The following is a 13,662-nucleotide window of genomic DNA, read 5'->3' as shown; positions in this document are numbered from 1 at the left end:
CTATGGCAAATTATGCTTGAACATGGTTTCCCGGCGAAACTGATACGGCTGATTCGAATAACGTTGGACGGATCGAAATCAAGTGTAAGGGTTGCGGATGAAATATCGACGTCATTTGTTACCTTAGATGTATTAAAGAATGGGTGATGCACTCTCGAATCTACTGTTCAATATAGCGCTCGAGGAAGCGATTAGGAGAGCTGGTGTGCAAAGAAGCGGTACCATTATCACAAGATCGCATATGCTCCTGGGATTTGCGGACGATATCGATATTATCGGGATTGATCGCCGTGCCGTGGAAGACGCTTGCAGTTTGACGCTTGCAGACGTATTGCAGTTGCAAATAGGGCTTATTACGGACTTCGTAACCAGCTTAAGTCCCGTAGTCTGCAAACGAAAACAAAACTCGCGCTGTATACTACTCTGATTATTCCGGTGGCTTTATACGGCCATGAAACATGGACGTTAAAGGAGGCTGATCGGAGAGCTCTCGGAGTGTTTGAGCGTAAGGTGCTGCGGGACAATACTCGGCGGTAAACAGGAGAACGGTATCTGGCGGCGTCGCATGAATCACGAATTGTACCAGGTGTATAAAGGGCTGGATATTATTAAGCTTATACAACACGGCAGACTACGGTGGGCTGGTCACGTTGTTCGTATGCCGGAAGAACGTCAAACGAAGATAATATTTAGTAGAGAACCCGGCTTCGTGGAAGGCCACGTGCACGATGGCTTCTTGCAGTTGAAGAGGGCGCTCAATGTTCAGGGCGACTGAAAGCGATTGGCCCAGGATCGAGTCCAGTGGAGAAGGATACTCCATTCGGCGTAGGTTCATCGAAAAGCTGTAGCCCATCAAGTATCAAGTAAGAGATTAAATTTAGAAGCAGTAACCCTGTGTACTTTAATGTATTAACCTTCCTACAGTGCTCAAAAAACTCACACTAACGATGTTCGCGGGTATTATTGACCCGTATTCGACTACGTTATATTGACCCACAATATCTCCGGGTTTTTGGCCATTTGGCCATTTTTTATGGATGAAAATTTTACAATAATACCGCGCAATATCGATTTTTTTTGTTTTTATGCAAACTGCAGATGTTGAAGATCTCCAATAATTCTGGAGTTCAGATCTAAAGGATCTACCACGTCAATTACCCTCTGTACAATACCAATAGCACCCTATTGACTCCATATAGGTCCTTAGAGGCCATGCGTATGATTTACGACTTATGTCCAAAACAAATGTTCTAAATTTTCCAAATCATCTATGGAACTCCAGACTCCCTATAAAAAGTTTGTTTTTGCAGCGAACTTATAACCTTCACGTATACTTAGTATACGAGAAAGGCAGAAGTATTTAAAACTTCGTTCAATTGGGCTTTTTAGCCATATATGTACCTACTTCTACATTGATGGAAATAGAAGTTAGAGAAAATAGGAATCTACACTTTCAGTATTTACTCAAATTAGCATTAATAAACAGCAAAATGTAGCTTAACTTAAATTTGCCAAAATTACACTAATTGAATTTTTGTATATCAACATTCAACATAAAAGTGATCAAAACTTAATATGTGTGGAATATTGTTATACTTCTAGAATATGTTTTTATTCTTAATATTCATAAATTTATGATTCATTATAAAAAAATCTCTGCCTTCTAGAATGGAAAGTTAGAAAGTAATTATTCATCTTTTTGTATCTTCATTATCGAGGTTTTTAGCCCGAGGATGACTCATCTCGACGATAAATAGGGGAACGGTTCGCCACTTCATCTCATAGCTCCTATTTCCATCCCATCAAAAACAAAGAAATGGAAAGGATTTTGGTTTGTTTATTATTTTTGTGATTTTTTCAGCAGTGAGCACGCATGTTGACAAAAAGAAGCGACGAATTTGGTGCTGTATTTCTTTGTTCAGCGATGAGATGGATATATGTACAGTGAGATTGAGATCGGAACATTTCCCCTACTCTATTTGTAATCGCTTAATCGACCCATGTGCTAAGGGGGAGGGTACTTAGCTTTAGACCCACCTAGGATATAGCTAGCCCCCCTAGAATTTTTGATGCTCTGCATAACTATTGCATACATTTGGCCCTACGATTATATATGGGCATGTCGAGAATGAATTGTCTTCATTATCTCTCTATTCGAAACACTACAGCAAATTGAATCTATTTGATGCAGTTTTTGGACTTCGAATTCTAACGTGCTTTCAAAATAGGTCATATGTGCAAAAGAGAATCTCTTTTTGCTTCCTTTCTCTTTTGATTGATACAACACTATATTCAATTTTACTTCGGATTTCTTGATAGATATTCAGAGATAATAGTTTTGACTAGCGTGCTGAAGTGGAAATGTTGCCAAAAAATCCATAACTAGCCAATCTATTAGCGAAAAAGAACGTGATCAAAAAGAGCCTCTCTTTTGCACATACGACCTATTTTCAAAGCAATGTAGAATTGTTATATTTTGCGAGAGGGCAAACACGAAAAATATTGCATCAATGCAAGATAAAATTTATGAGATTTTGTGATATCTAGCATTTAGATCGAATAAAGAAAATTCAAGTAAAATCCTTAGGATTTTCAAGTTTTTCCAGAGTTTGTGAGTATTTTTTTTGTTTTTTTTTATTAAATAGAGCGTTTTCTTAAGCTTTCTAATCATTGCATTGTTGGACAATCCTTACAAATACGATATAGCGTTTCTAAAGGATGTATCGAATCTAAAAATTTCGAAGGGATTTCTGTATTTCCAAGTATCACGCAAGGTATTTTATGATTGGAGAATGGTTCGGTAAATCTTTTAGATTTCAAGGCAACTAAAAGTTTAATAATAAAAGACTTGGAATTTTTGGATGGATTTTAAAAACTCCACAGACTTATTTTGCTTTGCTAAGCTCCCTTGGGTGCCGCAGCCCAGAGTGTAAAATAATCGAAAATTTTTTATGAGTCCACCTTTCTTCACTTGTCAGCTCACTTCCAGGCACATTCATAGTCGGCTCTGGACTGTCAATATTCAGTTGAATATTAGTCATTGAATATTTATGCACATTCTACAAATCGATAAATTATCTGAAATCTGAACACGCTTTTAATGAGTAAAGTAATTTATCACATAGAACTGAATCCGATTTGCATCCGCGAGGCACTTTCAACGGTAAACATCAATATAAACAATGTTAATTCTGTTTTTTTCTGCACATAGTAAGCACACTCAGTGACAGTCGAATGAATGAGTTGGTGGAGCAGTCGTTTGACTATGTCATTCTATGTTTTGAATAATCATGCGATGTTTGTCAAAATTCGGACTGAATTTGCTTCATGAAGATGAATATTTTAAGCTCTGGCCGCAGCAATATAACCAGTGAAAAGGTCTCGCCCTGTTGCGACAGAAGCTGTTGCAAACGAAGTTACCCTAGCAGCACACATGACCCACATAAGGTTACTGCAACTCTTATGTGACCAGATTTAGTCACAACCAAGTTGCTGCAACCATTTTTGTCTGACTTGTGTTGCTCGGGTAGGAGACAACTCATGCAAGAATTTTCTCAGACAGTCAATTTTTAAATATGTGCTAGATTTGTTCCTATGAGTTAATTTGTTGCTAAATTTGTCAACTAAATTGAAAGTTATCGTCAAGTATGTTGTATTAAAATGTAGAATTGACTTTTTAATATACTCATATAACTTATCTCAACAGAAAGTTAGGTTAGTTTTTTGTATGACTGTAAAAATAAAAAAAAATAAAAAAATAAAGTTAGCCCCGATACGCCAACGACACACGACATATACTGTTGCTGGTTTTCCTTCTTTTTGACACGATTTCTGTCCTGTGCGCCGATTGAAATTTTATCGGCGGCGGCGTCACGCCGTTGGTAATCGACGGCGGCGACGCGGCGGCGTGAATCGGCGTGAGCTTCTTTCATGCATTGAAAAAAATTCCGGAACTTCTCCGGAAATTTCTTCAGGAATACCTCCGGAAGTTCTGCCAGGAATTCCTCCCGAAGATCCTCTGAGAATTCCTCCGGGAATTCCTACAGAAGTTCATCCGGGAGTTCCTCCATAAGCTTCATAAGAAGTTCCTCAAAGAATTCTTCCGGAAGTTCCTCCGGAAGTTACTCTGGGTATTCCTTTGGAAGTTCTTCTGGGAATTCCTGCTGGAGCTCTTCCACGACTTCCTCCGGAAGTTCCACGAATTTATCCGGAAGTTCATCCATGAATACCTTAGGAAAACAATTTAAGCAGAATAATGTAGTTTATTGGTTGAAGAAGGCTATTTTTAGTTGAATAAGCTATCTATCAGCTTCCAATGTTTTTTTAGGCTTCCGGAGGAATTTTGAAGGAAGTTTCCCCAAGAATATTTCCTTAAGTTTGTTCATAAATTCCCCGGGAAGTTCTGTGATATCTTCAATTACCCTGAGTGATTTTCCTGAAATTCTCCCTCGAGTTTCTTCTGAAATTCAAAACAAACTCTACAGAAATTCGCTCGTGAACTTTTCTTTGAACTGAATTCCTCCCGAAATTTATATAGAATTCCTCTAATCCCACCTCCCGGGAATTCTTCCGGAGGTGGTCATCAGGAATTCTTTCAGAAATTCTTCTGTTTTTTAAATAGTAAATTCTTCAGAAAATGATTCCTCCAAATTTCTCCAATGACTCCTTCGCGAATTTCTCCATGAATGCCCCGAATTTTTTTTTTGTAAATATCTGAAGGTCCAGAACAAAAATTACATGTGCACAGTCCGAGAGCTCTAATATTTTGACGGCACTGGACACGTCCTCACGGTCTATCGAGGATGGGAAGGAACTGATGATGCAATCTCTCGCCCACTGCAAGCCGAGTACACCTCTGCACTAGCCACGAGTTCATGCGGAATTTTATTGGAATTTTGGGGCTAGGTTCTATGGCAGAGGTTCGTCTTGGTTAACGGGTTGCCACTGTGATAGTAATGAAAGGGTGGTGTATATTCTAATTGGATGGCGAAACGAGCTTTTTCGTTCATTTCGAATTCTAACAGTTACCTGCTAGAACTAGTCAAGTTTGTAGGATAGAAGATAGAAGATGGAAATGGTATGAAACCCCATTTCCAGTTCTAGCGATTGCTAGGGTATGAGAAATATATGGAAAGATACAAAGTAGAAGGAATGGAACGGGCCTGGGATTCAACCCACGACCTCCTACGTATAAGACAGAAGTGGTTGCCATATGACCACCAAGCCCGTCAATTTTAGCGTTATGTAATTTTCCTTCCCCAAAATTTTCCTTAAAATTTCTGCCGATGGTCAACTAAAAGCATATCCAGAATGTAACCAGGAATCCGTCCAGAAATCCTTTCCAGAATTCCCTCAGAAACTCCTCCAAAATATCATAAAAAAAATCTCTGTAAAATTTCCCACTTTTTCTTCAAATAATCTCCGCGAAAATGTACTTAAGAACTCTTTCAGAAATACCGCTGTGATCCTTTGGAAACTTCTTAAGAAAATCCAGCAGCACCGGGAAATTCCTTTTTAAGGAAAAATACATGAAGGATTTTTTGTGGGAATATCCTAAGGAGAGTCTCCACTCCAGTTATCCTTACGAGCAAAGGCGTAGGATTGCTAATCCGAATTAATAACTGAAGAAATGCTACTAGAATACTAAGTTGGAAAATACGCCAAGTTCCAGGTGAAGAAGAAAAAGAAGATCCGAAGGAGCTCATGGAACAATTCCTGGAGTATTTATATTCGCCAAGGATTCCTGGTTTGAAATACAGATTTTTTTTGTGTTTCTAAAGAAATATTTTCAAAAGAAGTTTACAAAAAAATTAAATAAAAATCTTGTTGAGTTTCCAAACAAATTTCAAAGGAAATAATGAAATATTTTAAGAAGCGAAATATTCTAGGATGAACTTCAGAAGAAGTTAAAGGAGTAATTCCTTAAATTCCTCTCTTATCTGAATAATTAAATGTCAGTTGGATTTTTTTGAACAAATATTTTATGTTTGACCGAGAGACCGTTGCAAAAGTTAAAGATCTAGTGGCAGAAGCTAGGAAGGTTTATATGAAACTGGACTGAACAGTAAAACTGACATCGACTTGGTAGAAAATATTCGGCGGTGCGGTAAATTTTCGCAAGGTGGTGCGCCGATTCATTTTTGACAGTGGCAGCGGTGTGCCGCGGCGGCGCACAGGTCAATCAGTGAATTGTCCATCTCTGTGAAAATTTCATGGTCTGCCCACCTATCTCTCAGGCGTCCCGAAAATTTCAACCGACAAGATCGACTGACTGCTCCGAGATCCACTAAATAACGCCCCAAAGTGGACTCCTCACCCTTCGATCAAGACAAATATTTCAGCTAGAAGACCGACCATACCAATGAGTAATTCTCGCTGAGACCGGGCCACTATTTGCACAAGGTTCTTAAAAATTCCAAAATTTATGTTCATTCGAAAGCTTTTGGCGAGTATATTAAGGATCCGAGTTAAATTCTTCAGAAAAATAGACTCGGAAGTTATAGGCGAAATCACGTTTATGGACCCCTCGATTTTTGCCAATTCTTACCTCATCAAAACTGCCGTAACTCCAACATTTCTTAACCGATCTTAGAGATCAGCATATCGTTGGAAGAGTGTATCCTCAATTTGCAATAATAAAAATAGAAGCAGCCATATTGGATTTGGCCGCCATCTTGGATTTCTTTTTGAAAGATATGTTTCCGCCAGGTTCGCAACCACCGATTTTGAATATTAATACATCGATGGAAAGCTTAGCTTATGTTGTGCATTGTGTCCAAAAATCTCAGGTTATATCAAGTTATGTGGTCAAGTTATGTACGATTTACCAATACCAAAATTCTTGAATTATTTAGTTATTGTTATACGGCTCCGTTATGCTCAAAACTATTGAGCCCTTCAAATAAAATACTGTTGTAGATATGCTTTTCATTTTTGAAACATATTTGGCTTAGAAAAGTGCATGAAATCAAGGAACAGACGTCGTAGTATCATATTAACCATAAAAATAATGTTCGTTGGTCAGATGGGCCTTCAAAAAACAATTTGGCAAATTGTACATAACTTTTGATTGAAAAAAAAAATACACCTGAGATTTTTGGACACAATGCACAATATAAGCTAAGCTTTTCATCGATGTACTAATATTCAAAATCGATGGTTGCCAACCAGACGGAAAAATAGTTTTCAAAAAGAAATCCAAGTTGGCGGCCAAATTCGGCCTCTATTTTTATTATTGAAAATTGAGGATACACTCTTCCTCTTTCCAACGATATACTGATAAAATAATTAATATTGAGCGTCTTAGGGGAAAATGTTACAAGGTTAAAATACTTCAAACTTCCATTTACTTCCGCTATATTCACTTATGTATCAACAGATACGTATTTCGTTTTCTACTTGAAAACTTCTTCAGTGTTTTGTTATCGATAACAAAACACTGAAGAAGTTTTCAAGTAGAAAACGAAATATGTATCTGTTGATACATAAGTGAATATAGCGGAAGTAAATGGAAGTTTGAAGTATTTTAACCTTGATATACTGATCTCTATGATCGGTTAAGAAATGTTGGAGTTATGACAGTTTTGGTGAGTCAAGAATTGACAAAAATCGAGGGGTTCATTAAAATGAGTTCGTGTATAACTAACAAGGGATTCATTTTTCTAAAGAATTTAATTTCGAATGAATATAAATTTAGGCATTTTTAAGAACCTGGTGCAAATAGTGACCCGGTCTCAGCGAGAATTACTCAAATATGAAATGCACGACCCCATAGCAACGGCTCGATTCAACCAGTTCTACGCACTGTTCGATTCACTTTGAAATAGAACAGAATAGAATTAGAAGATAATAAGTTTTAAAAAGTTTTCAATGACTGTCAAGTATTGTTAGTTAGCAGTTATCTCAGAATTCACATTGTTTTTGTTTTTGCCTTTCTCGTATGCTAAAAGGCTATATATTCGCGCCAAAAACAAACTTTTTATAGAAGCCCCGAACACCCATAGTGTTATATGCCAATTGACTCAGTTTGACAAACTGAGGTGATGTCTGTATACATATGCACGTATATGTGTATGTGTGAGTGTTCAAAAAAATGTGAGACACATTTTTTTGTACTTAGTCTTATTCGATTTGCTTGCTCAAGATTGCATTCGACGCGAAATCCTTCCTTATTTTTCACTTTTAAAAATAGACCAAATCGGCCATTGCATTCCGTAGTGATGGAAATAACTTAAACAATCTCCCTAGTGCTATTTTAATCTCTCTTATGTGCTTTTATCGTTACAGCTTATAATACACAAGATAGGCACCATCACCGCCTAGTAGATTATTCTGTTTTTTTTTTGTTTGTAAAGTTTATTCAGGGCAAGGTATGAGAGAGATCGTAGTAACCGTTCGCGAAGTTGGACGTCAAAAATTTTCATCCGCAAGAATTTTCTCCAGCACTTTTTGCTTATTTCGGCTGGTTGTGGCCCCGGGATCCTAGTGCGAGTGATTTTTACGGTGCGAGACGCGTTCCCGGCGGTGTATATATCTTTTTCGGTGCGACAGGTAGCGATTCGCGTGGAAAAAGTTATTTTCTTAGCTTTCGGTCAGCTCTTCGGATGCGCGTGTGTGTGATTTGTTGGTCGTGTGTGAATTTCAATTTTTTATTTTAGTATGTAAATTTTTAAAATTTTGAGAGATTGAAGTGTGCCGCGATCGCGAGTGAAAGTGCTGCGTTTCAGCTTCAGTAAAACTTTAGTTTTCGTAAAAACATTAAACGACATTTTATTATTTTATGATGCGTAATGTGACGCTCTTTTCTAGGACTGGCAGATCAGGCCAGAAGTTTTTGGTTTGTGTGCAAGGATCAGTGACGTGGTTCGATTTTTCCGTGATTTTCAGCCGGAGCAGACAATGTGGGAATGTGGAAACTCCGTGAAGCATGTTCCAAACAACACTAATTATGTAACTTATGGGGGTAGATCTGCAGCAGTATGTACCATTAGCTTTATAATACATAAACAGTTGATAGTTTTCGAAATTTTAACTTGTTCATCAAGACGAACCGTGCCATGAAACCGCTTTCATACTGTAACTGTGCTGACTGATTTTATCCACTTCCTGTTTTGTCTACAGTAAATTTAAAAACGCTTGTGTTCAGATTCGGTCACTATGTAATTTTTGTTTTATTTCTCAAGAATAAATAGTTTTTTAACGCAACAAATAAACTTGACATTCGCGGAGTTAAATACATTGTGAAGGCAAACATTTTTAGTTATCGTTCATTTAATTGCGATAAGAACATGCACGAGTGTAAAACATAGTATGATTTCATACATATATACAAATTTTCTTACTATAAATTTTCTGTCAATCTTCTCGTTTCCATGTTGTTAGTCATTGTTAAATAATAATTATATCATTGAAGATTGAACATTAATTATATTAAGAAGGATTGAAGACAACATTTTTAACGGGAATGGTCAATCAATTAAAATTCTTCTAGTATGGCACAGACTCCTTAGTTCGCGCCAAAAAAAAACCTGATAAAGGTAGGGGGCCGTTCATTTACCACTAATTCCCTTACCTGATAGAGGAAGGGAGTATCAGTATCCAATAGGATAGGACCAAGCAATGAAGCAATGCTCGAAGTATTAACATTCTCGCATAATTTAGGAAAAAAAGGAAAGCTCAGCGGATCGAAGAGGCTCATAAAACCCGTAACACTACGCGTTTGATGGTAACATGAGTATCAACCAACACATCTCGTAGATTTTCTCGCAGCTCAAGTAAGTGGATGATGATTTTTTTTGAGAGTTATGTAAGGTTCCCATGAAGTGTATTCTTGACTACTGCGTGCACGACATTTTACCTCTATCACACAGTACGATCGCGCGATCATCGAAATATTTAGTTCTCCGTTGTGCAAGTGAATAGATTAATATGCAAATTAAAGTTTAGTTCGCTATGCTAATACAGTTGTATAGAAGTTGCATAGGTCACATCGCTTTCCATGGTGAATCCTAATCTATGTTACTGATTACCCCACCCAACCAGCACAACTTCCTTCCCGTGGTAATTGTGGAGATGCAGAGGTATTCTCGGTCTCTAGTAGCCAAACACAGACCACAGACTCACATTTCTTCACTTTCCCAACTGACTGTAATGACTTGGCGAGCTGCTGAAACGTGCACTTCGAGAATAGATGGTAAATCCCAACCACTATTCACTTGGATCGAAGTGAAATTTACACCATTTCCGATCAATTACGGAGTAGCAACCATTGATATGTACAGTCAGTCTAAGCTAAGTTTTATTTAGGACAAGGAATGAGGTTTTTGCACAAATTTGAGCATGAAAAGGTCGTTCAAACTTTTTTCCTAATAAAAAAATATCAATAGGCTTCAAGCCAGTTTATACATTAAAATATATTAATAATAAATAAAATTAGTTAACTGTCTTTCATATGCAGATATGACAAAAGAAACTCACTGGACTTTGTATTTCTATCAGGAAGACTATAGAAATAACGCAAGCGATTATTATTGCATTATCAATTCTGCGATTTTGGTAGTGGATATGAATGATTGGACCACCCCTGCTTCGAAGCGGGAAAGGTGATATCACCGCTTAGTTGATTAATGATTATCCTAGGATTAAAAAAACTTTATTATTTATTTTTGGCTTGGAAATATAGTTTTGGCACCTGCGAACCAACGAGTAGTGTCAAATAGTAACAAATTTCCGGCTGCTGACATGCAAAACAGCCATCAACAACAAAATTCTATTTTTTCCAATTTTCTCCAGTTATTTATGTACGCTTATTTTTCGCACAGCAAACCAAAATGTGCGCTCAAAGACCTAGCCGCCGACGCCGGTCGACAGAGTGCAGGCAGCGAATCGATTTCTATCACCAATTAGACAATTAGCTGCCCAACGATCTCCGCTCGACACGCGAGCCTCCCATCGTCAACAATATGCAGAGCAGCTCTATAAGCGTGTTTTATTATTGTCACTTTTATATTTGATAAACGGCAGCTAAATTGTCATGGCACCCGGCGGCGGGCAGGCACTCTGACGCTGTGGATTATAGGTCCGATTCTTTCACAAAACGACCGACTAAGCGATTAGGCTGCTTTGCACCGGGCGGTGCTGTGGTGCGTGCCGGAGATAAAATTAATGGGGTTTATGCTTATTTCTACAATTATATTTACTTTTCAATTAAACTTGTCTCCTTATGTCCGTTGAATCAGGTTGATGGGAAATTCGGCCGGTGGCGCCTGTCGTCACGAATCAATCACGCGAACAGCACTTCGAACAAATTTGCAGACGATTGGACGTAATTGGTGTTCCCCCGCCGAAAAGATCGTAACGGTTGGATGAAAGATGAACAAATAAAACGTCCAAAATAGCAAATAAGTCACTCTTAATTCACCACTTCACCTATATCACACTATTTCACACCAGTTAAATTATTCATGTTTGATTTATGATCCACGCTGATCACCACTTCATTGTCGACCACGTTGTCGCAAGTTCCTCACATTATGGTTGGAATGCACTATTTATTTATTTATTTTCAACTGCATAATTATATTGAAATATTATATTCTTACAATTCACTGAACAGAAACAATAGTCCAACTATTGAATTACATACACACTCCGAGCTCCCTGCGGAGAGCTGATGCTCCAGGAGGAGAAAAGAGCCAAGTCCAAACGGGTTGGCTGCACGTCGACGACTGACTGAAATCTGTGCGAAACGATGACTTAAAAGCTCCCCCGAACCGGTCGACCGACCGACCAACCGACAGTGGGCAATGAAAATTCTACCGCTTGTTGCTTCTTCTGATGGCACCTTTTTCTGGTGGCGGCTCCCGTTCCGCCACCCATCGCCGCCACCAGCAGAAAGGAACAGAATTTTCCCATCCCCGAAATTAGTTTCGTGGCCTATCCATATACCACGAGGGCAACTTGCAAGTGTTTGAACTGAGGAGAACAGCATTTCGAATCCTTGATTTTTGTACACATGTACAGAAAGTAAATAAATAAAATAATTAATGTTATCGAGTAGATAATTCGTTACCACCATTTTTGTTTAACTTCTGTGAAACAAATGAAATGTATAGCTTTTAGTAGAGGAAAGTAATATTGCTTCTTCATTTGTTTTTGAAATATCAGCTTGGCTTTGTCAAAAATAAAAGTTCAATGACTTGAAGCCATAGATTTATTCAACAACAGTTCTTCAAGTAATCGATATAGGAAGCCTATATCAATTTACTTAAACAACCAAAGGATTTTTTTCTTATAACTTTTCGGAAAAAAAAAACTTCTGAAGTTACCTATGCGTAAGTTTTATTAAAATCAATTTTGATAAGAAAATTATTTTGAGCTTTTTAGTGGAATGTTTTCACCTGTCATAAGACGAGTTTAAACAATCCCATTGAATTCCACCACTTAATTGTATCCTGACAGATACGTATTTCGACCTCAACAGTAAGGCCGTCTTCAGTGTCTTGTACTTGACTCGACTTTCCGAGTCGTCGAGTCGTCCGAGTCGAGTCGAGTCAAGTACAAGACACTGAAGACGGCCTTACTGTTGAGGTCGAAATACGTATCTGTCAGGATACAATTAAGTGGTGGAATTCAATGGGATTGTTTAAACTCGTCTTATGACAGGTAAAATCAATTCCCCAAGTCCTGGTGTTGAGTGGGACACTAGATAGACCTGGCATGACAGACCTCCGGCGAGACAGGAGGTTTGCACAGGTCAAATAAGCCGCCTTTAAACTATTACGAACAACACAAGAGATAATACGACTCGATACAATCGGCAACGACCTAGGCGACGAATAAAGGATCCGATTGGTAGCTTGAAACATGGAACTGAAAGTCGCTAGGTTTCGCAGGTTGCTACAGGATAATCTATGATGAATTACATCCCCGCAACTTCGACGTCGTGACTTCTCTGGACAGGGCAGAATGTGTGGAAAAGCGGCATCGATCGGCTACCTTCTACAAAAGCAACACAAACAAGCTGGGAACCGGCTTCATATGTCTGGCAAAATACGCTAACGCGTGGTTGGGTGACAGCCAATTAACTCAAGGATGTGCAAGCAGAGGATCAAAGGCCGTTTCGTTAGCTATAGCATCTTCAACAACGTGCACTGGCCACACGATGGGAGATCCAACAACGAGAAATCGTCATCGGCGACATCAACGCTCAGGTAGGAAGGGAGGAAATGTATAGACCGGTCATCGGACCGGATAGTTTTCATATCGTTTCGAACGACAACGGCCAACGATTCATAAACTTTGCAGCCTCTCCCGAAATGGTAGTCCAAAGCACTTTTTTTCCACAAGGAAATCACCTGACCATGAAACGGAAAACCAAAACAAACACGTTCTAAACGACGATAAACTCTTCTCCGATATCACGAATGTTCGCACTTACCGCAGTTGGAATATTGAATCCGACCACTACCTCGTTGCGGTATGCATGCGCTCAAAACTCTCGCGTGTAATATTGGGCGACTGCAAGACGGTAGACTAGCCCAAAACTACGCGCATCACCTGGAAGTGGCAATCTCAATGGAAAAGCAGATAGGTGCACCTAAACAACGATGTGGCAGACATCGATAACGGTATGTAACGAACCTGGGAGCACGCGCACAGCAC

At 38.7% G+C, this 13,662-nt stretch overlaps 1 protein-coding gene across 1 annotated transcript in view; it reads right to left on the bottom strand.

Annotated features, from left to right (window-relative positions):
* Positions 1-11,712, bottom strand: part of LOC134227438 (sodium-dependent serotonin transporter) — a 115,427-nt gene extending 103,715 nt beyond the window's left edge. The window contains exon 1 of the mRNA XM_062708930.1: positions 11,199-11,712. The gene's annotated coding sequence lies outside the window, so the exon portion shown is untranslated. The remainder of the gene's footprint in view (positions 1-11,198) is intronic.
* Positions 11,713-13,662: the final 1,950 nt, after the last annotated feature.

This window comes from Armigeres subalbatus, chromosome 3, assembly GCF_024139115.2.
Source record: "Armigeres subalbatus isolate Guangzhou_Male chromosome 3, GZ_Asu_2, whole genome shotgun sequence".
NCBI lineage: Eukaryota > Metazoa > Arthropoda > Insecta > Diptera > Culicidae > Armigeres > Armigeres subalbatus.
The sequence above is the reverse complement of the archived record's forward strand: the minus strand, read 5'-3'. Positions and strand labels throughout refer to the sequence as shown.